We start from the raw sequence: 25682 nt of genomic DNA, 5'->3' as shown, positions 1-25682 counted from the left end.
CGCGGATGGAAACATCACAGTTGGAAACGGGAAGTGAACAGCGGTCTCCTCCAGCTAAGTTCCCTTTTTGCCATCTATCTACCTATCATCCACCCAACCTGCCACCTCCTAATATGGAAATTTGTCACGGCGTCATCTGAACTGCATCACTTCTCCAGGTCATAATTACTACAGCTGCTAGATGGTGTCTGTCACTCAAACGTAACTATAAGTTGTTTTTGCCAGCTGAATTTTTGACCTATACTGTTGTTTTTCTTTTGAGGACGGGCTGCGTTTTTAATATCATTGCCAAGTAACAGTTAATACAGGTTCTTCTTTATCAATGTATTGATTGTTCTACTGAAGAAACACTGAAAGAGAGTGTGTAAAGGTCTTATGAAAGTAATTACATGGGCCTGTTACCTTTCAGTGTGGATGGGTAATTATTACCTGAGAAAAGCAGCACTGTCCACAGGAAATCAATAATCATAGCACTGAAATGTAGTTACATACAGTGTAGATATTACAGTCTAAGCTGTGTCTTATTAAAGTATAAATCAGCAAGAACTCTATGCAAATGTGACTCATAGCAATCACTGTGGATCTTTAGCTATGGGGAGTGGAAATGTTCCAAAGTACCTTGAGGGTCTGTGAAGAGACATGAAACAGTGACGACCTGATGAGGTTTTAGATTGCGTACATCTTAATCGGATTCCAGCTTCCCTGTTTTCCCCTCAGGGACAGCACGTTTGTCTTTTTATTTACAGTACAAGATTGAAATAGATAATATAAATTGTGCGTGACTTCATGGCCTCCAGTTATGATATCAAGTTATATTATATAAAGGCAGGATTATGTATGTGAGGAACAGTCCCGATTGACCAACAAAACTATCATAGCACGGTAGGCACCTTTCATGTATGCTATTTAAAGGAAAACTATGGTGTACTGTATTACGACTTTTATCTTCCGTAGCTCTGGCCATTGGTTCTGTTGTTTAAGAGAAATGTTGAGATCTGGGAATGAAGTGAGATAAACTAAAATCTCAGGTCTATCTGGCAAGAAACATAAGTGGTCAGACAATCAGCTGCATTCAGAGATCTCAGCATCTAACTTGGCGAGTACAATGTTACAATGACTGATAGAACTGATAGCCAGAGCTCTGAAAATACAACCTAAGTTGTAATAAACTATAGTTTTCCTTAATGGCTTTACCAGCAGATTTAGCATGACTGTGAACTATGTTAAAGGAAGCACTCACCATCCTGAAAACAAAACAAAATATTCTTACACATTTATAGGTTATTTTGCTTTAGTATAATTATTCTGTTATGTATGGAAGCCTAAAGTGTTCAGACAAAAAAAAAGACATTCTGAACTGAATAATAACATAAATGCAGACAAAATATGTGATGTAACTATTAAATTGTGAAATAATCCTTTTTTTTTTATTTTTAAAACTTGGTTTCAAGATTTTTCTGTAACACTTTCTGGAATACTTGACTGATTAAATGAGCAACAATCAAAGTTAAAGTTAACAAAAACATCTTTAGTTTTTATTCATAATTATTGTGTTAAACAGTGGAAAAACTCTGTGTGACTGTGCAGGCATGGTTTGATCAGATTTTATTGACAGTGGATATCACCTTTTTCCAACTGAGCCCTGCTCACTTTCAACACAGACAGAAACACAAATACAGATATCTCTGAAGTGCAATAACCCAAACTGTTTGGTTATCATGTTAGACAGAAAATTGTTCAGAGTAAGAAGCTGATTGAGAAAATAGGTTTTCAAGGCTTTCAAATGTTATTTCACCTTGCTTCTTTTCACTATTAGAGCTCACGTCATCGATTCCAGCAGTTTTTCTTTCAAAATGTTAATCAATAACTGTTTTCATTTCACACAAAACATGTCTGTTTTATTTCATGAGGTCTCTTGTCAATTCCTCAGAATCAATGATCAATCGTTATCTTTCCAGAATCATTTTGCATCAGTGTTCAATCTTTTTGGAGAAGTCCATCATGGAAGAGTTCCATTCTGCCAACAATAACCTTCATCGACCATAATGCATTGCACCAAAAATACAGTAACTGTTACGATACTGCCCTCCCAAGAAAAATGACCCAATAGGTTGTTATGTCAGGCGCCAAAAAACATGTAGTGATGTCTAAGTGACAGATGCCATCTAGTGGCCGTAGTAATTAGGACCTGGAGCAACGATCCAGTTCAGATGACGTATATATTTATTTTTTATTTAATGTTTATTTGTATAGGGACAAGTATATAGCATGAACTAACATTTTTAGCCTAAGCTAGTTTACAATGCCCGCCGCTAGGTAGGCTTTTAAAATACATAAAACTCAACAGTAAAATACAGATGAAACCACACAAGACTCAACAATACATATACATACTTTTAAGCACGAATTACAAAATTCAAGAATATATAATCATCCATTACAACATGAAACTCAGCAACAAAATACATACAAAGCAGCACAAAACACAAACAACTCACAAATAAACATGCCATAAAAGTTTCACAAAACAACAAGCACCAGATCACTCATGACTACATGACTGATCCATCTTTAAAAGCTGTTTCAGTTTGAGTTTAAAATGTTCCCAGTTATGATCCATTTCCAGATCAGTGGGTAAAGAGTTCCACATGTTGATCCCCCAAACGGGAAAAGCTGTGTGTCCAAGTGAGGATTTTACAAAAGGGCACCTTACAATTCCCAGCAGACGCACCTCATGTTAATGAGTCAGAAGCCCTGAGGTACCACCAGGTCACTGAGCACATGAGGAGCCTGGTTATTTAGGCATTTATAGATGAGTTTAAGCTTAGCAAATTGAATGAAATTATCAAAACTTAACATATACGTGGACAGATTTCCTTGTTCAGAGGAGGAGGAGTGGATGGAGGCATTAAACCAGCAGCGGAGTTTGCCACAGGAGACTGCTGTTCATTTCCTGTTTCAAACCATGAGTCGGGGCAGTTTTTATAAAAACATAACTACGATCATCCCCTAATCCCATAATTATTATTGTAGCAATGACAATGAAGGTCGCCTAAGGAATTAGTAATATTTACCCACACCACGTTTCTTTAAACTCAAAGCGATCATTGTAACCCAAACCATGATCTTTCCCTGAACCTAATCAAGTGGTTTTTGTGCCTAAACCTAACCAGACCTTAACCACAATGTTGTCACATCATAAAACATTATTATTTTTTAACAGTGGGTTGTAACGGTTTTGGAAAGTACAGACAAATGATGTTGTCCTGCCAATTACTGCCAATAGAGGGCCAGATTGGAAAGCGCTCCTATGTGTCAGTCTAACCATGTATTTCGTCGTTAAATTTGGAGAATTTGATTGTTACTGTTTGTGTAAATGCTGCAGCTGTGGTCATGGACATACTGATATTTCCATGCACAAATTTGCACTTTTGAACACAAAAGACATTCACAACCCTTCTCTGGGGTTTGTTAAAAGGTATTCTGGGAAATGTAGGACATTACTATCTGAAGCAGAAGGTTCAAGGCAGATTTAAGGAAATAAGGATGAAATTTAAATGACAATACTTGAGCGCAAAGTAACTCCTGGAAATCACACACTGGAGGTCTAACATGTGAAGGAGGGATCTTTTGCAAGTGATCCTCCCCTTTGCATATAATGATATAGGAGATGTAAGGGCCCAGGGTGTAGGGGGTGATCAGCATGCTGCTGTCTCCTGGAGGAACTCACATCAAGCAGGCGGGAGAAAGGGCAGCTCTTCCCACATGATTGAGGTGAGGCAGGGCGGTCATTGGACGTGAATGTCATGTATGAGAGATCAATGGAGTGACAGGAGCCAGCAGAGAGGCACGGCACGCTGACAGCTCGGCCATGAATATTTACAGCCTTGCCTTTCTCTCTGTCTGCAGGAACCCAGCGCGCCCTCTCCTCTTTGAGTTTGACACATACAGCCTGTTATGTATGTAATACGTGTGTCCTCAAGAGCAGGTTTAAACAATAGCCTGGTATATATTGTTTGAACTTCATGAAATATTTGGGTGAACTGAATCTAAAACGACCAAATTTGGTGAATCCTTTAGTTTATCTCAAAGACCAAAACCATAAAAATTTCTATTATTACTACTTACTACATTACTACTATTACTATTTCTATTATTTGCACTGCAAACTAAAATATTAAAAGTTAAGTTAATTTTAATCAATTATCACAGTACATTAATGATCTCAATATTTTACCCCCATTTCAGTCTGGTTTTCATTCTAATTTTTCTACTACGGCCCTTGTAAAATTTAACAATGATGTATTCTCATCTGTAGACAAAGGTCAATTCACAGGTTCAAGGCTTTCAATCTAGTTGACCATCATCTTCTTCTTGATAAACTTTATGCTGTTGGTGTATTGCAACAGGCATTATTTTGGTTTAATTCTTACCTCCATAACCATCATCAGTGTGTTTCTTTTCATCACAATCAATCAGATTATTTCACTGTTGAAAAGGGTGCACCACAAGGATCTATTTTAGGACCTTTACTTTTCTCTATTTTTATTAATGATCTTCCTAAAATTTGTTCTAACTGTTCTGTTCAGTTTAGAATTTTCTTTTGTTCAGAAATGGTTTTTAAGTAACAATCTCATATTAAACAAGCAAAAGTCTTATAGCATGTTTGGTATTATAGTTATAATCTTAATCATTCACCTACTGAGTTGGCTATTAATTGTACTGATGGTTCTCCACTTATTAAAGTTGATAAATTTAAATACTTGGGACTTTGGATTGATTCAGAATTTTCTTTTAGGCCTCATATTGATTTTATTAGAATTAAAAGAAATGCTAGTCTCAGAATACTATATCAGACAATTAATTGTTTTACTCTCCAAGTAAGAAAACAAATTGTCCAACAGCTTTTATTTCCCATTATTGATAGTGTAACAGATGTAGTGGGTGTGGTTTGGGATGGTGAGAGAGCCCCAATGTATATGTCTATGTTGATGTTACTGTGTTGATTGTTTTGTGTTGTTGTACTGTTTATCATTATTATTAACCTGACCCTAACCCCTAACCCTAAATAAAATAAAAATCTGAATTTTTTTACATTTTTCATTGCTATAGAAATATTTAGTTCAACCTGATTTCACCCCCCAAAAAATATGTATAAAGACTGTGACTAGTTTAATCATTTACAGCCCTTCAAGACTTTTACATTTTAATTTGAGCTAACGGCTCAAATTGTGATAAAAGTAATTTTCTCTTTTGTAATGACTGTGTATGGGAAGTAGGTTTTTGTGCCAGTGAGTGTCATGTGACCTGCAATTTGAAATGTGTCCACTATACCAGAATCCCAGTTCCTGGGAAAGTATGTTAACTTCTTGTTTTATTTTTGTGATAAAACCATCGAAATATTCATCTGTGACATTATAAAAAGTTGTGTAACAACAGCACCAGTAGAAAGAGTCAGGTATACAAAAATATCTATGTAAAGTTTGCTAATGTTGACGAACATTAGCCATTGAAAGCTAATGGTCATATCAGGACCTGTGTTTATCAAACTGCTAAAACTTCTGACTGAAGAGAAAGATAAAAGTCCTTCACTTGTACTTCTCACAAACTTAAGAATAAAAGCTATTTGTCTCATTTCTTTAGACTGACATTTAAGGGTGCTCCAGTTGGTTAAGAATGGCTACAGTTCAGCAGTACAGGTGAACACACATCTTCTGAAACATGCTTCAGGTAATTGTAGAAAATAATTGGTCAGAAGCAATATGTATAATTCAGAATCAAATTGTTTTAGCCTATTCTGTGCATTTGATTTAAACATTTGACAGGACGTTTCAGCACATTTTTATGTTTTTGCATTCATCAGGGGTGTAAACAAGAGAAATAAAGCTGGCATTCATTTAGTTTGCATTCGCTTTCCATTCATCTTCTTGTCATCTTGTCTGAACTTGTTGATGTGAAATCAAATTTTTCTTGTGATTTCTCTTCCTAGTTTACCAGCATCACAGTTTCTCTCCTGCTCCAGGTCGGTTTTGGTTTTGTTTCCAATCTCAGACATTTTCCTATTATTTTAACACTGTTTATACATTTACAAATGTATGAATAGATAAAATATATAAATAGATTGTTACTGGACATATTAATTATTTCAAACAAGTGAACCTTATTTAACAGAATATATAATAATTACATATGGTCTTGCAGAAAGACATACCATTGAGTAAAATGTAAGAATTTTAAAAAAGAATATGGCATATAGGGTAAATCCTTGTCTCTAAGTGGCTCTTCCTGTTTAGAACATACATGTGAGCAATGATCATGTCAGAGCTGCTTTTAACAGTTACTCTTACACTTCGCTGTGAATAGGGGTAAGTAGCTTGATGTGTCTTATTCCTTACACCCAGCAAAGAGCTTTTTTACTCCTATGTTGCCTCTAAGAACATTCTCAAGTGTAATTCTTAGAAGTTTGATAAACACAGGCCCAGACCACGTAAGGCTGCAGCGGCAAATCCCCTGAGTGTATTGAATTAACCAAGGGTGTGATTTATCAATAATAATTCAGCCCTTCATTTATAAGAGGAAGAATGCATTATTTCTTATTTCAAAAGTTACATAGTCATTTATCCTGCATTAGCTGATTTTTTGGTCACTTGCTGGCAGGACAACAAGTTGTAAACACAACATTCACATATATTATAACTTGATATGGCAAACATGTTAGCGAACAGTTTTCTATTCACACATCCAGCAGCCACATTAGCATTCATTTGGAGTTTCCAGCCACCTCATAATGCAAGTAATGAATTCTCTTTTACCTCTGGTTTGGTCTCCACAACTCCACAAAAATATCTGACTCTTTGGCTGCTAAATGTTCCAGCTAACTTTTTCTGTTTGTAATTTGGTTCTGAGCAGCTAGTTGTACAGTAGGTTTATCAGAGCTTTGTTGCTACCTGCTGCTGCTGTTAATGAGGTTGATGAGAGCCATGAGACTCAACCAAACAGTAAAGTTGTGGGCCATAAAAATAAAAAAACAAAGAGCTGAAAGATGTAAAAAAAAATCTCTGTAGAGCTGAAGAGAACTGCAGAATTGTACAAAACATTTTTTTCACCACAAGAAAAGCCTTTCACATTATATGTAGTCATTTTGGTCCCTTAAAAAATGTATTGATGCTAATGTTAAAAATACATTACTCTCCCTTTTTCAGTTTTCACGAGAAAATATGGTTTGTGGCATCATACAATTCTTTTGTTTTGTAGTGTCCTAACATACAGCTGATGTCACACTTAGTTGTATTTCAACACACACTGTGCACATAGCCAGATGCAATTAGCAGACACTTGCAGTAAAGACCTTCACCAATTACAGTGTAAAGCTCTCAAATTGTTTGATTTTTTTCACACAGGTTGTTTTGTAGAGTACATAACTACCTTGTTTCCCTCTTACAAAGAGGCCCTCATCTGAAATTGGACCACTTCTTCAAAATGAGCCACATTTCTAAGCAACGTGTATGAGAGGGACAAGCCTCTTAACTGAAGACGTGCTATTAACCCATTCCACATAAGAAGTCTCCTTTCTAATTTTGAGTGATTCTTAGCGGAGGAGGTGAGCTCGAGAGCTTCTCTGTAGAGCCACTCAGCCAGAGATCCGAGCAGCAACCCCCCAACTGGATTAATGTGCTGCTCTCAGGGTGATTACACCACACACACTCAGGTGCACACACAGGCACACAGCGCCCTCCATGTGAAGTAGATTTCTTCATCTTGTTTTGAAAGGATTAGCTCCCCCCCCCCACACACACACACACACTTTGACGGCAAACAAAAATAGGGATGAGACCACATCCGTGTCATCCAGTTCAGATCATTTCAACCTTGACAAAGTGCAACGGGCTTTAGTCGCAAGCAAATGAGGTAGGTATGAGGAGAAAGTGAAATATGGAATATATATCATCCATAATGTGGTGATATATTATACAGCAGTATTTGGTAATGGCGTGTATTCATAGTGTCAATGGCTCTGTTAAAGTGACAGGAGTTATCCTGCTAAATTATGACTCTAATCATGATCCCTGCCATCAGTAAAGCTTCAGTCTAATATCACTAATGGCCAATCTGGTAATTGTAGCACATTAAATGTCTAAGGACCCACATGATGTCTTTCAGAAAATTTATGACAATGTTTTGGTTTATGGCTTTTCACACGTTCTTGTCCAACTTTAGTCATTTCCATAATTGTATTTGACACACTCTGACTTAATGTGATGCATTAGAGAATGGCACAAACAGACACTGTGTATCTATTAAAAAGCTTAACTGCTTGTTTCTAGATGCCAGCGCCGCTGTAAGCTCAGCATTCACACATAAAAGCTGGATCAGGTGAATAATTTATGATTCTCATCCCTCTCTGTGAAAGCATAACACACTCTGAGTCTGATCTGAAAAAACAAAAAAATCATTCTATTGCTGCAGTAAATTGTGAGCCCGGCCTAAAGTGGGCATTAGTGCAATTTGAATGTGGAAGTTGCATAACCTGGTGGCATCTCTGCAGCGGGCCGTACGCGCTCATCCGCTGGTGTTCCCCAGCGCAGGAAGAGGCCAGCCAAGTTGTCTTACACATGACAGCTTCAATCTGCTGTGGGATGGCTGAATAATTCAAAGTTCTTACGCAGGACCATCTGGCAGCCCAAAGCGGGTGTGTGAGACACCAGCCTTCCTCAAATAGCTTTTGTAAAAGCGGGTGTGGGATGAAGCAGCAGGACCCCTGCACAGGCAGACTGAGCTGCTTACCAGCAAACTGAAATGTGCTGTGTCAGACTGATGGCTTATTTGGGAGGATATAGGCAATCAGAGAGTGAGCTCAAATATTGTTGATAGGACATAAAGTCCATTTCACTCCACAGTGAAGCTGTATATCAGCTGGAATGCCAAATCTCTGTCTGTCTCTTACACACACACACACACACACACAGAGCAAAGATGTCATTTTGACTCAGACTGTTTACATGACAATCTTCACATCACAAAACTGCTTCAGTCTTGTGACTTTTTTAGAATAATCTTTATCCTGTTGCTACACAAAAACGTATTTAGTACACATTGTGTTGCTGAATACATCATTTTGCAAATTTAAATCAATCTTCAGCCCCCCCATCCCCATTCTACCCAATTTAATTTAACAATAAGGGGAAACCAAACACTTAGAAAACAAAATATACATATATGTAATATCAACGTATGTAGGCTCTGCATGCACACATGGCCACACAAGCACCCTCAACGATCTGTTCACATACGCACATATATCTTCTCATCTTCAGCAGATACTGTGTATTCTTGCACAAAAATCGACATAAACATATGCACATTTACATGCGGACCCCCCAGCATACACATCTGGATGAATACATGCACCTGCACATGCATGCAAAGCTTTATAAATAGTTTAGGGAAGAAAGAAGGGGAAGTCCTACCAATGTAATATTGGCTAATTGACGTATCACAGTATTTAAGGACTCTGCTGTCAATATAATTTTCAGTAAATATGTCTCTCGTTTCATAAAGAGCAACTAAAAGCTGCACTAATCAATATTTCGGTGTTACTAATGGATTGAATGGCTGTGTGTAAAATGAAAGGTGTCGCTTCCAGTGATGAACTCACATTATTATTTATTGCCCAACTCTGCGGCTCCCCTCAGCTCTATGGAGCGTTTTAGCATCTTTTAGCTCATTATTTTGGTTTTACGACCCTAAACTTAACTGTTTAGTTCAGTCTCAGCACTCTCACAAACCTCATTTCCTGCAACAGAAGGCAGCTGTTTTCAGTGACAAAGCTCTGATAAACCCACTGACACGACCTGCTCAGTGCCAAACAGCAGACAGACACAGTTAGAGACTAGCTGGTGAAAATAGTGGAGCATTTAGCAACCAAAGAACGTTTTTTTTTCTCAGGGCTAAAAGTAGAATGAATATTGGACTTACATTCATCAGGTGGCCAGTAAGACAATGCCAAATGAATGTTAAATTAACACTTTCACTCTTTTTTATATGGCAATAATCACTTAATTCTGCTTTAACAGCAGCTGAAAATCTTCTTTCTACCGACCACCAGTAGTTTAACTTCTCACCCTGATAATATAGAAGTTTTTACCTCTTCAGGCCTTTAAAGCGGATTCTAATAAAATAAAAGGGGGAAACAAAGGGTTGAAGTGGCAACAACTGGGAGACAGATGCGACCAGTGATGATCGGTTGCAAGTAGACATTGCTTTGTTTTGAGGATTCAACAGCCAAAAAGGTTGTAGGTTATAAAGATGTGTTCTGTAAAGCTATAGTCCAACATATTATATTTAGAGTTTGAACTTTCCTTGCTTCTCTCATACAGAAGATCAGTCCTATAGCTTCTCAAGCTACTAAGAAACTTACTCATGAATTTATTCCACTTAGACAGCAGTAATTCTCTTTTCAGATGAATAAGTCAGTCCCCTTTAAACCAGTGGTAGGTGTGGTGGCAGCAGAAACAAGTTGTGAACATTGACATATCATCAACTTTTGAGATGATACAGGGAATTTATTTATACATCATAGCATATCATTCAGTCTGTGTCCACTTGGTGAATGTAAGTCCAATATTCTTTTAGCTGTTTTTACTCTCTACCAACTCCTGAGGGAAATATCTGCTCTTCAGCTGCTAAATGCTCCACTATGTTCACCAGCTAGTCTACAGCTAACTGTGTCTGTCTGTTTGTCGTTTGGTGCTGAGTAGGTAGTGTACAGTGGCTTTTTACAGCTTTTTCTCTGAGAACAGCTGCCTGCTGTGGCACAAAACGACACTGTGAGAGCGCTGAGAGTGAACCAAAACAGCACAGGTGTACATTCAGGTGTAAATAATGACACTAACAATGGCTCCATTTCACCTCTGCTTTTCCTGCTTTGACAAGACAATGTGTCTGCTGTGAAAAGGGTTTATTCTCTGTAGGTTCATCTCTACCAGCCAAGCACAACACACTACACAATGTCAGCTCATACGTTGTTATTATAAATAAAATAGCTACTGATTATTGATGCTTGAAATTCAGTTCAGCTTGTCAAAAATGAACTAAGACCAGATATTGTGCGGGCTTCCGTTACCATTTGGAATTGATTTTTAACATTCTTTTTATCAGCTGAAATATTGATTGCTACACACTATTCTTAATCAGTTCATGTAACCACTTCAAAGCTAAAGCAGACCGTCATCAGCACCTTAAACTCTGGAATAAATCTTGCCTGTGTCAGACTCTGCCAGGCTCTTTCATTTAGGATAAAAGTGATTTTTGTGTACAAGAGATGCTTTCGCTGAAGTGCCTTTGGAAACTTTTTATAACACGGTCACACTGAACTGAGCATCTTTGAGCACCCCCCGCCCCGCGTCCCAACCCCCACCTCCCACCCCAATCCAGGAACACGCCCCACCCCAGCTCTCCCCGCGCAGCCTCTCCCTCTCAGCAGTGCAGCGAGCAGCTCCGCGCGGCTCCACCGCTACACACTGATCCGCGGGGTGCTGCTGGAGGAGGGCGCTCCGATACAAGTGGACTTGAGAGGGGCTTGTACGCGCCTCCTGCTTCCCTCCACAATCCGAGAGAAGAGGCAACAATCTCATCGTGACAGACGGGACGCGTATCGAGTGTTTCTTTTCCTGCATGTTTTTTTGCGCACCAGGCTGTCCGAGCGCGCAATCAAGAGTCGTTTAGTTGGGGTTGGAGCCCTCTTCACTTCCACACCTGATCCCGTATTCGCATAACCTGTACCTGTCATCCAGAGGGGGAGATGTGGGAAGGCTCTCTGACCTCCGCTGCATCCAGGCTGTTCCTGCTGTGCGCCTGGCTGGAAGTGTAGCCGCCGTGTCCCGGGGAGGATGCCGAACAGGTAAACAGAATCTTTTGTAGAGTTTTGCAGGGCGTGTTATGTCCATATATTTAAGACAGAGTCTATACTTGTAGAGGACAGAGGATAAAGTGGTGAAGCTGTGAGTCTATAGTGACCTTTTGGCACTTTGGGTTTTGTCTCCCATGGAATGACATTCCTACACAGATCTGAAATGCTGGGGTGTCATTTCTGCAGATTCCTAGCCTCATCATCAGGAGGGACAACTCCTTTAAATTCTTATTCTTGTACATAAATATTCAAGTTCCAGCTACAGTACAACTAACTTGAGTTTCCCCCCCCCTGCAGGATTGCTGTACTGCTGCAGCAGCTCTATGATCAAACATCATGTATTTTTCACAGACAAAAATCTTTACATGTGCATGCCTTAGCACAGCAGCTCATGAGGCACAAAGAGCACTGCAATATTGTTACATTGTTTCCCTGCACAGATAATGAACTTGGCTCCACATGCAGCATTCTGTTTGCCTATTTTATTTGTGACTTATCCATGTGGCACTTTTATTCACAGACATTCCCTGTTGATGTTTCTGAAGGTAGAGAGGATTAGTGGAGTTCAAACTGAGATATTTGAAGTCCAGTTAACACGGTCATTGCATTTTTTCTGACTTGCTCCCTTGTGTTCATGTCAGTACACCATCAGTCTCATCTCTGGCAATTTATTATTGTCTCAGGCGACAGGTGCTATTTTCAGTGTGGCTGCTTGTCATCATTACTCTGCATTAAGTCTCTAATAGGGCTTTTGTTATTAGTTAAGTGCCTAAAGCTTTATAGCTGCCTGTGAGAATGAAGATGAAAAGACGAGAGTGCGAAAGTGCAGAGCGATGAGCGAAATTAGGTGTGTTGGATATTACAGTGCTTTGGTTTAATACCAGCAGTATCATACTGCTGTTTATGTAAGCTGGATTCTCTCAGTTCTGCACCACGTATACCATATCTCAGGCACGAACATGCATCGCTCGCACCACTGGACTTCACACTACCCAGCAGCTCGGAGAGTGCTCTGAATAAAAGCTTGGATACAGGAAGTAACATTTCCTTTTAGTGCAGTTCTTGCCCTGAAAGTCAGAGAAAAGACATCATTGCACACTGAAAACAACCTATGCTTTTCTCTCCTGACAAACAACATCTTAGCAGTGTGTCAGCAGTGTCTATCACATTCTGTCCAACTGCCATACTGGCACAAAGCAAAGTAGATCATTTTGCAATTTGTGTGTTTCTACGCATCATTTTTTCCCATTACAGTTAAATTCTATCACAGGGAATTTAGTTTGAAGTACTTTTACATAGCTCAGTTGTAGCTGTAATCCAGTTTTCAAACCAATCAATAAAATAATCGATCAATCCTCAATCTTAACAGAGTTGTTTTAATCACCTAAACATGTGTTGCTGAAGCCACTGACAAGGGCCGCGGCTTGGATTTGAGAAATGCGGAGGTCATGAGTCAAAGCCCCCATTCTCCCCTCACACACCAAAAACAAAGTCTGTCAAATGTTTTCACTTTTTGGATTTCATATTTTATTTATCGCTGTTCTCCGTGTTTCCTGCAACTTTTATTATTATTTAAATGGAGCAGTTCTTTCACTTACCTCTAGAAGCAACAATTCTAATGATTTTCTTAAAAACAATTTCCCTCTAAGTGTTTTTGAAAAAATTATTTAAGGTATTTTTTTTGAAGTATCTACATCCTGTGCATCAAACACTAAATCTCCCCATCAATTCCTGTCCAAAGAAAATGACCAAAAAAAGCCACCCAGCAGTCAAATTCTCATTCCCATGAGTACCATAGAAATAAATGCACATATTCTTTTAATGAAACATCCTGAGAAATTAATTGAAAATTTCCCAACATGATAGTCTAAAAATTCTGGTGGGAAATACTAAATTATTAGTTTTTAACTGTATCATGTATCAACCCCCTCCTCTCAGACTGCTAAAACTGATGAGGAATGACCTACAGCTACAGCCTGGTTCTGACAAACACTTTGTTTTGTCCTTGAGGTGAGAGTTTAATCCATATTTAGTCCCAGGTTGTCTCATTTCACCTCAACCTAAAGCCAACTGCATCACCTCAGTATGACACCCTTGCGTCACAGTCTTTGAGTATGGAAGGAGAAAAGGAGACGTGTTCCTGAAGGTCTAATTTGTGCTATCAGAGGTCATGATGGGACACAGCTAGCAGCAGCCAGAACAGCATATTGTCCTATTCATCTTAATGACTCGTGTGGGTGAGGGCGGCAGCAGACGTTGAAGAAGAGCCTGAGAATGCTCTCCGGTGACCTTCTGGGAGTAACAAATGGAGCGCCTCGGCCTGGCAGACGGAACAACCGAGCTCGGCCCGTGAGGCTGCCAACTCCAGTAAAACTGAGTAAAGAAAAGAGTCTATCAGTCTGATTTTACAGCACATCAATCCCGAGCCAGTTGTTACATTTTGCTCACGTTTACTTTTGCAGAAGCGCTAATTGAATGCATCCAATGTTCAGGCAGAGACCCACCTAGTGACATGACCTTGGTTAACGGTTCCTGATAACTTTAACAAGCAAGACACTTAAGTGGAAGTGAGGCTCTGTGGCGTGCTGTGTCATCAGTCCAGATTCGTGGTTGTCAACCTGCTATGTTCAATACACAAAGATGTGTTTGGGTAACTACAACATGGATTAATTTCTGGCTTAGCAAGCAATTATGGAGGCAGAGAGGAGGAGGAGGAGGAGGAGGAGGAGGGTGACTCTGTGGGATTGAAATCTGAGGATGGTGCAGAAATTTGTCAGCCCTCTGCACTGACACCCTTATCCAAGTCATCTTCTCGCGGATGGTGATATATGACTAAGGTGACCGTAATCATTATTCACAGACCGGTCTTCTTCTTTTCCCTGGCATCCTTTCCTCCCGGGTCTGATCAAGTGTGTTCTATTATCCCGCAGTGATGATTTGTGGAGGTCTGTGGCGCTGTAGCATCTGAAGGACGGCATGTTGTGCAGCCTTCCCAAACAATATCATAACCCACATCCATTAGCCATATGGGTTCCATTCCCCAGATTTGCTTGATGCAATTTCTATGTCCTCCCACAGCGGAGCCACAGTGCAAGCCTGAGATTCATTTCATTAGATGATTTTCTTTGTGCTTCTGGTCCTCACACGTCTCTTGAAAGGTTTCTGTTCAAGCTTTGTATCGTGGTTAGAATGGAGGCTGCTGCTAATATATTTGATTATTGATGAATATTATGATTATTTGTCTAATTCATTTATCAGTCTGAAAATAGTGAGAAAATACTTTTAGAGTCCAACGTGACGTCTTCAAATGTTTGTTTCGCATTGAAGTAAAACTGCGAGAAACAGACAATGCCCACATTTGAGAAGCTTGAATAAATGAAAGTTTGGTATCTTTACTTGATTTAAACAATTACTTGACTGTCATTGTTGTTGTTTTGTTGTTAGTTAATTAATTCATCTATGAATTAACTTATTGTTTAAGCACTGATTTATATCAACATGAAAAATGGAAACCAAGGCTTGAATCTGACAGAGGTGTACTCTATACTTTTTAAATTTCACTTGCATATTTGCACAATTCAAGCATCAAGTCATAGTAAAAGAGGAACAATAATGAAGCTCAGTGGGTATTTGTAGCAGAGACAGGAAGCCTTTTTTAATCATAATCATAAACATCAGACAACAAAAAAATTATAAGAGAAAAGAACAGAAAAGAAAAAAACAAATAAAAGCTCATTTGGCACTGTCAATGAAATGTTTTTAAAGTATTTTGATACCAAGAATAAGATTATAGAGTCAGAATAAGTAAGAATAAGCTTGAGGTAAATGAAAATCCTTTGAGGACCTGGTCTAATATGAATGAAGGACAGACGGATCTCAGCTGTTTGAGTTGGTTACCATCTCAATAATTTCTTCTGAATTTAAAGAATCTTGTTTGGAAGGATTAGTAACTCTAATCCAAACAATATTACAATAGTTAATAAAAAATACATTGAAGTGTGATACAAAGTCAAATAACGAGATATCAGTTCAGTGAACAAACTCACTATTTTCAATAAAGGTACATTGTGGAATTTTTATGAAACAAATAAGAGAGAATAGATGTTTGTGTTCAGTGTTCTTCAGCGTTGTGTGTGTCCTCGAAGTCAAAATAATGAGCTGAATGCATTTCCTTCCTCATAAAACATTTGCAAAGTCAATGTCTGGAAGAATTTGAAACCTGTATTGTTTACATACTGTATGTGTTTGCTTGCTAGCAGTCTTTTTCATTTCCTGGCACATTATCGACACCAAATGTTGATCAGTGCAATAGTATGAAGACATCTGTAGGACTGTACAGTGCTGCCTACATGTGTATATGTTCACATGTGCATCCTTGTGCAAATGTATGAGATACAAAGTAAACAGGGACGCAAAAACGTTGCTCCATGGTGCTACTAGTGATCAGAAACTCCACAAGGTACCTTTAACATTTTACATATATCAAATAAGATTTTCATCTAAAACGACTACAGTGACATTTTAAAAGGATATTTAAATAACTTCAAGATAAGTTAGTTTATTCAGTTGCCACCATTTAAACATTAGCAGCAATTGTGAACATACATTTTGTATTAGTGGACTTAAATCTTCACATGACGCTATAAGGTTTGTATCATCAGCAAATAACAGTGTGAATAAAAGACCTTTGCACGCTATACACTTTATATACTTTACAAACTATAGACGGGGAATCGACAAACTATCATCTGTAATCATCTACACAAATCGATACAAATTGCTCTGTCAAATATTTAGCTAAAATCCTTCTGAGAATAATTTCCTGAATTCCATAAATTTGCAGCTTAGAATAAAAATATTGTAATTAAAGATACATGAACATTTCCTGTTATCCAGGATGGAAGAGATACTTTGAATAGTTCAGTACAGTATTCTGAGTATTTTTTTCCAAACTCCACACTGATGTTTACAGAGGATGTGTTTTGTAGTTAGATGAAGATAAATTCTTGGGAAAACAGTTTCTGTTTGAAAACCAGGGCAAAATGGAGATCGGATGATAGTTTATACATGATTCATGGTCACTGGACATGAAGATGGTTATAACTTTGGTACAGTGCGTATGTTTTATTTTTGCTTCAGTGCAGAACAATAGCTTTCCCTCTGCAGTGCTTGCATTTTGAAGCCTTTGATTGAAGTTGTGCTGGTGTTTTGCATGGATCCATATTTATTACTGCTGCTGTGTTTGCTGTGTAATTGACTTCTTAGCACATAAATAATGACAACAGTTATGTTTTCCCCGTCCTTTCTCCCCCACTGCTTGTTGGATCTCTCTCGTCCGTCTCACCTCTAGCTGCAATCACGGCAGCCACAGCCCTACAAAGAGCAATAAGTTTGAAACATAGAGTCAACAAACCCGCATTCCAGGTGGATGAGGTGTCTGGAAATAAAACATGATCTCCCATCTAGCCGTGAAAATTGTTTATGGGCCTGTGTTGCTCAGTGGATCGAGGACAGCGCCTGTGCTGCCAAGGTGAGGGGTTCAATTCCCACGGGGGTCACTCATGCTTAAAATGTAAGCACTCAGAGTATCAGAAGGTGCTTGTGTTATATGAGCTGTAGCTCTGCAAGTTAGAGCTGAAGAATTATAGTATTAGAGCTCAACCAAAACTGGAATTCTAATCCAGATATCGATATTTTTAAGGTTTTAAAAAAGCCAATAATGATATATCTGTTTTTTATCATAATAACTTTCAAAAAATTGATAAATGTGATTATTAAACACCAAAATTAAGCCTAAAATATGTACTGAGATGTACATTTTATAGTTAAATAAATGTGCCAAAAACTCTTACATCAATGACAGCAATAAACAACACAAATACTACAAAAATATACTGAAGTTGAGAAATGAAAAATATGACCCAAATCCTTATTTTTCATTTACTTGTAGTCATTTAATTCTGTTTAATCAACTGGAAAGGTTTTTCCAACCATTATTAATGTTACCAGATTCAACTCAAATCAAAAACGGACTTTTCTCTGACGGATTTCTCTACAGGGTCATCTGTTCACGGCTCCGCTCTGCTAACATTATGGCACTTTTCCATTGTTTAGGGGATAGTCACATCAAGGCGTGACTGGTGTTGAACTGGCACGCTGTGAGTGTTTTTCCATTACACAGAAGGGCAAAGTCAAATAAGTAGTTTACGTGTTGGAGATGTGTTGGTCACCTGCAGCTCTTCATCAAACATCATCATCATTGTGGCTGCTTGTACTATTCGTCCCTGCGTTATTATTGACTGATCTGCTGAACAAAATGCTCCAATTATCTCCATATGTTTTTTGTGTCAACCGGTTTTTAGCGCCACAAACAGACCTCTGCTAATTCAGTGAGGAACATGTTTCATTTCCTGCAAATTCTTCACAATGAAAGTCTCCCCTTATTTAATCTTTTAAAAGTTTTTAATATGAAGCAGTAAAGCAGGAAATGTTGGGGTTGTGACTCTGATTCAGCTGGACCTCGGCAGCTTCCGGAAAGCTGGCCAATCAGAACAGAGTGAGCTCATCGGTAGGGGGGCCTTAAGGAGCCAGGAGCTAAGACTGCCTGTTAAGAGAAAGAGGCTGAACTGAGGGGCTGCATAAAGGGCCAGTATAAGATAAATAAGGAGATTTTTGAACTGTGAATCAGGAAAAAGCTACTCTATATAGACCTATATATCTGTATAGACCTGAAAATGAGCATAATAGGTCCCATTTAAAGCCTGGTCACACCAGAAAGTGGTACAGCAAAATGAATCAGGCTGTCATCATGAAAGTATTGATTCTAAAAGCTTGATGACCTAATGACTATAACTTGCAGGGTTAGATAGTGAACTGCTGCAGCTGGCGAGCTAACCTCTAGCTCTAGCTCCTCTCTTACCTTTATTTTCTCTTTTACTTTCCCCTGGCATTTTGTCTACCATTGCACACCATGTCATTCGATGAAAAGTGCTTGCTAATGGTAAAAGTGCTTGCAATTAGTCAACGGCATAAATTTGTGGACCAAAGTTGCACTGGATGCAAAAAGCGAGCGAGCAGGTCCACAAATATGTTTAAAGAAATGGTGCGTTTCTAGGGGACTTTTCAGCAGTGGATGAATCCACATTAAGTGCTCTAGTGAGTGTGTGTGTGTGCTTTATTCAAAATAAACTAGAGTGTGTGTGTTCATGGTAGTGGTGGAACATGTCACCCAGTGCAACAATGTGGCTTTTCCATAGTTTTGTGACAACAATCAAGCTCTATGCCACAGGGGAATAAGATAAATCAGGCTTAGGATACACACACAAGACTTGTTAGTAGGATGTGTATGTGGTTTTCCGTGTGCCAGTCAACTTGTGGTAATTAATTATATGCATCTATATTTAGGAATATACACCATTTGAGCACAATGTAAACTGAAATACTAGCTAGAAAACTAGATTTTGAAAAACAGGGAACTTGGTAATAACAGCCGCTTTAGTTGCACTTTAGTTGCACTTTAGTTGCACTTTAGTGGCACAAATTCTTTAACAAATGTATGATTATTCAAAAAACTTAAAACCAAATGCAGTGAACTTTAGAGTGCCCTCGAGTTCTACAATAAGCTAGAACCGGGCCAATAATACTGAGCTGTAATCAGTGTGTAATGACAGGCTTCAGTCTGTTCTATTTGTGCTCAGGGTTGCGTCACGTCCAGCGGATCTAGCATAGTGGAGTTAACGTGCTTTAACTTTTTGTATTCTGAACTACTTCATCACCATCATATGTCTGAGTCACCATTTCAACTCTATCATTGCGTCCGTCTGTCGTGTCAGCTGTGAACCCAGTCTAGATGTCTAATTTGACAAATAAGCAACCAGAGTAAGAAAACTGTAGACGAAAAAATCCAAACCCTTCCAGTCCTCTATCTGTGCAAGCTTTTTCATCCAACCCACTGTTTTGACAAAAAAGCTGATGTGTGTCTGTTCCAGCTGTCTGCAGACAGACAACACAGAGAGACAAAGGCACTTTTCTTATGCCTCCGCGCCAGCGACAGCCATGGCCGGAGGCATTATGTTTTTGGGTTGTTCGTCTGTCCATCCATCACATTCTCATAAACGAAATATCTCAGGAATGCCTGGAGGGAATTTCTTCAAATTTGGCACAAACATGAACTGATTAGAATTTGGTGGTCAAAGGTCAAAAGTCACTGTGACCTCACAAAACACGTTTTTGGCCATAACTCAAGAATTCATATGCTAATTATGACAAAGGTTTACACAAATGTCTAATAGGATAAAATGATGAAGTGATGACATTTACGTCCAAAAGGTCAGAGGTCAACTTCACTGTGACATCATAATGTTCTTCAAAAACACTTTTCAGGCCATATTCAACACCATAACTCTAACTAGTCAGATACTGAATTGATGACACTAATCTTGGTTCCCACCTTGAAACTGTGGTGATTGTTTAGATCTTCTGTGCTGTCGGGTTGAAGATGTGTGTGAAGCATCCACGTTTTAGGATTTGTAGCTTCTTTGCAGCAACGTGGCTACAGCTTTGTGTTCTATGAGAATCAGCTTTATTGGCCAAACATGTGAACATATACAAGAAAAATACACATAATAGTTTTTATTAAATTCCTTCAAAGTATTCACTATAAATATCATGACTCTGGACAGACATTGATCTAAACTACAACTTCACTGGTTGGCGGAGTCATACAACCACAAGGTGGTATTTCTAGTTTCTCCCAACTTTGGCTTGTGTTGCATCATAGCTCAATTCTTTCTTTCTCAGCATTAGCCTTGCTGAAATGCAGCCTGAAAAAAAGACTTAGCACTCAAGCTTTATTGACATGCATGGACATAACGCTGGCATACTAAATGCAAAAATCATTCATAATTATATTTCTTGCAGCAAGCTGATTTACTCAGTCATTTCAGCAGACTAATGGCATCTGTAGCTAAATTAGAGGCAGGTTCATCAAAGTTTGGGAAAAGTGCTTTCCCTTGGGGCAAGGGAGGACAGAATGAGACTTCATTTCTTTTTTTCTCAGCCTGGAATGTTTTTTTTCTATGCTGATCAAAAAGTACAAGCTAAAAGGACGAGATAATTAAAATGATGTTGCCTGATGTTAATGAATCATACAAATGGGGAAAAAAAACATTTTCAGCCAAGAAAAAAATAATTTCTTTTGAGGAGTGAACATGACTTCAAATGTGGGTTATTTAAGGATTGTCTCAGGATTTTGGGTGCAGATTTGTCCCAGCAGAGCACCCTTACATGTGAAGCTGGGATTGGCCACACATGGGTTCACACACAGGTTTTGTCTGGCTGTCAGCGCTTTTGTCTGCATGTAGCACCAGTGATCCGGGCGTGATGCTTAATTCTCCGCAGCTATCTGCTGCTATCAATTAGAGCCTTTATGGGGAGGTGCTGTCAGCGTTACCATGGCAACCAATGTCTTTGGCAGTGCGTTGCATCCCCTCCAGGGCTGTGGATGGGGTGCTTGCAAGTGTTACTGCGCAGTACATTTTAAAGATTCAAAATCTTCAGCGCCCGGGGACAGAAACAATAAGCATGAAATACTTAGCGATGTTGGCAGACTCATGCTGTTCATGGACCTAGTTTCTCTTCGGCTTCTTGGCTTCGTGTATGTTGCTGAGGCTATTTTGAATATTAACGGATAGCGTTGACAATCTGAGGATGTTGCAAAGGTGTCTAGGAGGCAGAAGTAGTAATTCACTGGAAACAAGCCTAGAGTTATACAGCATATACATACTGTTGTGAATTACCTGCTCACACACTTTTACAAGGTGCTTTAGGATTCTGTCAAGTGAAAATGTCTCACTTAACAACTTACTATTCCTCTATGACACACTTTATAACCAGTCATGCTCTGATTTCAGGATCTCAGGGATCAGGGCCATAGCTAAAACTGAAGACACTGATGTCAGGGTGTTTTAGGAACCTGAGTGGAGTTTACTTTGTACAATTCAAATTTATACATGGTGGGTAAGTTTTAGGGTGATTCCAGTATTTTTGGAGTCAATATGTTTGAATTTGAATACCTTAAAGCCAACAGAAATTCATTACTTCCCCACCTGAACTGTATTCCTGGCAGTGTGGAGAAGACTTTGAGACAATATTTAAGGTAAGATTACATTATGAATTGCTGACTCTACCTTTAATGGCAAATGGACTGTGTTTATATAGTATTCCACTAGCTTAATGGACAAAGTGTTTTACAGTTTGTCTCTCATTCACCCACCTGAGGACAGTGGTGGAAAAGTATCAATACCTCAACGTAAAAATACTTCATTACAAGTCAAAGTCCTGCATTTAAAATGAAAGTATTATCAACTAAATTTATTTTAAGTTTTAAAGTACTCGTTTTGCAGAAAATCGGACTGTGACTGATATATTAAATAAAATGAACAAAGTACATTATTAATACTGATGAGTCAATGCATAAGCAGCAATTTATTGTTGTAGCTGCTTTAGGTGGAGCCAGTTTGAACTGCTTTGTGAGGGTCATGAGATAAATCTGAGGGGTTTTAAGATAATAGATTAGGTAGGAAAGAAGAAAAAGCATAGTTGTGCTTCTTACATTCTAATTTTTCTGAACTTCTCTTTAATCTTTGCATTTTTGTGAAATATTGGAGAGTTTTACCTCTTTGGGCCTCGAACAGTTATTTACTCTTGGGTGAAAATGCATTTGTGTAAAAGCCCATAAGCCAAAAAGTTTTTTTTAACCAATAATGCAGTGTAATTTATAAGTACATTATTATGTTATTTTATGTAACATTTTAATCTGAACAGTAACTAAAGCTGTCAAATAAATGTAGTGGAGTAAAAAGGACAATATTTCCCTCTGAAATGTAGTGGAGTGGAAGTATAAAGTAGCATAAAATGGAAATACTCAAGTAAAGCACAAGTACCTAAAAATGTACTGTACAGTACTTGAGTAAATGTACTTAGTTACACTCTTAGTTGCCACTGCCTGAGGAATAAATCTCTGGTTCATGCACAGCATTGTCTCTCTGCTGGTGTTTGCTAACCTTACCAGCAGCTATCCTACCGTTTGAAGTGGTCACTTCTAATACATATGAATTAGAGAGAGACCACAGCTGACTCTTCAAATCAAAGCTTCACATACAAGCCAGTCTTGAGTGGAAAAGGTGTGCTTTGCACAGATTATGTGTATTGTTGGAAAACTCACCTGTATTAATGTCATATGCCAATGAAAAGCTATGAGATTATGTGTGCAGTGCAAAAAAAAAAAATATATATATATATATAAAATAATTTGAAGTTCTCCTTAAGTGAGTAGTAAGGTAAATGTTGCCACTGATATGTCGTTAGTATCGTGCTACAGTGCACATTGTGCCAGTTCAGCTCTGTGATGGAGCGCAGTCTGCTAGCAGGAGGCTAACGGGTAACAGCACCGACATGGCGAGCGCCTCGTACTCGAAATCTACATCAGTTTGAATGTCATGCTAGGAAGCTCACCTGCGGCGGTTAGCTCACCTGCTCACTGGTAGTACAAACTTTCGTTCAATGTTTTGTCACATCTGTCGCTGTTAAACCTGTATGTCAATTGTACCTGACATACAGGTAATTCAAATACAGAATTATGCCTTGGTGGTGGGCTATGGAACAGCAGTCATCCCTTGTGAGGAGATATATTTTCTAGAAAATTTAAATAATTTTATTTTTTTTTAATAATTTTTGATTTAAATACAAAATTTGAGGTCCTCTGCTGGCTAGCCCCAGATTTCTTGATGGGAATTTGGTCTCATGACCTCAGTATCCTGGCTACAGTCCTGACAGGGATCAGTGGATAAAGAGCGGTCAACCTCAACCATCCTGTGAGAGGGAGAGGAGGGAAGAGTTTAGTCTCTGTGGCTGCTTGTCTGGCCCTGTGCAGAGTGACACTGATAAGCAGTAATCTGAACCGTCTGTGGAGTGAGAAAAACACCCGCAGCCTGCTTCTATCCCACCTGTGAGTTATGGCTCTCCTTTATCTGATGGAGCACTTAGTCGCTCGCCCAGCCTTGTTTTCAAGTATTCTTTTCACTTACGCCCGATCGATCGCTGTTGCCTAGTGTTAATGATGAGTCTTACTATTAAATGTGATGACCTGCGGCCGTATTCTATTACCTTGCTTTCTTGCACAGGCGGGCCTCTGTAATTAAGGTGCAAGTAGATGCAGTCAGAGAAGCAGGTTGGAGCCAAAACTCAATTAAAAATAGCCTTCACACACATGCCACCGCAGAAGAAATGTTGAGCACAGTTTAAAAGTTTGAATGTTTTATTGGTTTCTGTCACCCGAGGAGATGAATGTTTTCTCTAAACTGATGCTGAGATAAAATACTGCAGCACGAGTGGCAGGATAATCATTTAAAGAAATTAACAGCCAGTTCCAGGCTTTTTAATTCCTGCTGTTTTCATTTTTCTATAGACTGTGGTGAAAGATGTGATGTGGAGGTCTCTGGTCAGACCGAGGGGTTTTTATACTCATTAATAATCTAACATGACAAAGCAGGATGTGACAGAATTGTGTAATAAAAAGGAAACTCACTGCGCTGTTAGCGTTCCATTCTCTAAAAAGACGTCAGAATAGATAAGTGATATTTTTCGACTTTTATCAGCTTGATGTCAAAGGTCAGGGGATCCCTTTAGATTGGCTGCCAGAGGGGATAATAAAACCACAGGATGGAGCCATTTCTGCTGCTCATATGAGGGTCTTCACAGATAGCGGCTGAGCGACTTTCATTTAATGCCAAGCTGAATTATTCACACAGTAAGAGCGAATCAAACACTTTCAATAGAATTAGTGATGTCTGGCTGTTATTAGTGTGTGTTCTTGTTTGATAGAATCGGTTGATCCTCCCCCCGACAGCCTACATGTGTTTTAAGGATTTGTTATGTCTTTATTTCACAGTGTTGCAGTGGAGACAGAAAGAGTTCCTCTCTGCACCTACACCTTCAACCTGACTTTGACTTTCGTAGTTTTAAAGAGGAAATTAAGGGTTTTTGTTATCCATTTTTTAAAAGATATAGGTTGTGGTTTCAAAAATAGAGTCAAGAGTTCTTTAACTAGAAGAGCAAACAAACAAAAAACAATGGAATGCTCTTTATTTGTGTAAATTTACCTATAAGATAAACCATTTTAATGAATTTGGTCTTTGTTTCCCTCATAAAACTAACAAAATAATCAGAAATTTGGCCTAAATGTCTGTATTATTACTGCACAAAATCTGAGATCTGTAAGGTATTCAAGCCATCACAGATTATAAGACCCCTCTGATGCCTCACTCCCAGATGCACTAAACAACTTCTATGCCTGGTTTGAGCCACTGAACACTGTGCCAGCGGGAAAAGCCACTGCTCCGCCAGACGATCAGGTAATTTCTCTGTCCCAAAGAAGTGTAAGTAAGATGCTTTCCACAGTCAACTCACATAAAGCTGCAGGTCTTGACAATGTACCAGGGTGTGTGCTCAGAGACTGTGCGTACCGGCTAATAGACGTCCTGACAGACATCTTCCACACCTCCCTGAGCCAAGCAGTTGTTCCACAGTGCTTCAAAACCACCTCCATCCGACCGCTGCCAAAAAAGGCTGTATTGTCTGACCTCAATGACTACCGCCCTGTAGCTCTAACCCCCCATCGTTATGAAGTGCTTCAAGCAGCTAGTCCTTAAACACATCAAATCCAGTCTCTCCGCCTCACTGGACCTGATGCAGTTTGCGTACCGCTCAAACAGGT

General features: G+C 38.9%; 1 protein-coding gene across 2 annotated transcripts in view; it reads left to right on the top strand.

Moving 5' to 3' along the window:
• LOC137169538 (heparan sulfate glucosamine 3-O-sulfotransferase 5) overlaps positions 1 to 25682 on the top strand; it is a 117964-nt gene that overhangs the window by 20924 nt on the left and 71358 nt on the right. Inside the window, exon 1 of one of the 2 annotated variants that reach the window (XM_067572781.1) lies at positions 11455 to 11899. The exons of the other annotated variant lie outside the window; for it this stretch is intronic. The gene's annotated coding sequence lies outside the window, so the exon portion shown is untranslated. Of the gene's footprint in view, positions 1 to 11454; positions 11900 to 25682 lie in introns of those variants that run through there. 2 annotated transcript variants of the gene reach the window in all.

Source organism: Thunnus thynnus, chromosome 18 (assembly GCF_963924715.1).
Source record: "Thunnus thynnus chromosome 18, fThuThy2.1, whole genome shotgun sequence".
NCBI lineage: Eukaryota > Metazoa > Chordata > Actinopteri > Scombriformes > Scombridae > Thunnus > Thunnus thynnus.
The sequence above is the reverse complement of the archived record's forward strand: the minus strand, read 5'-3'. Positions and strand labels throughout refer to the sequence as shown.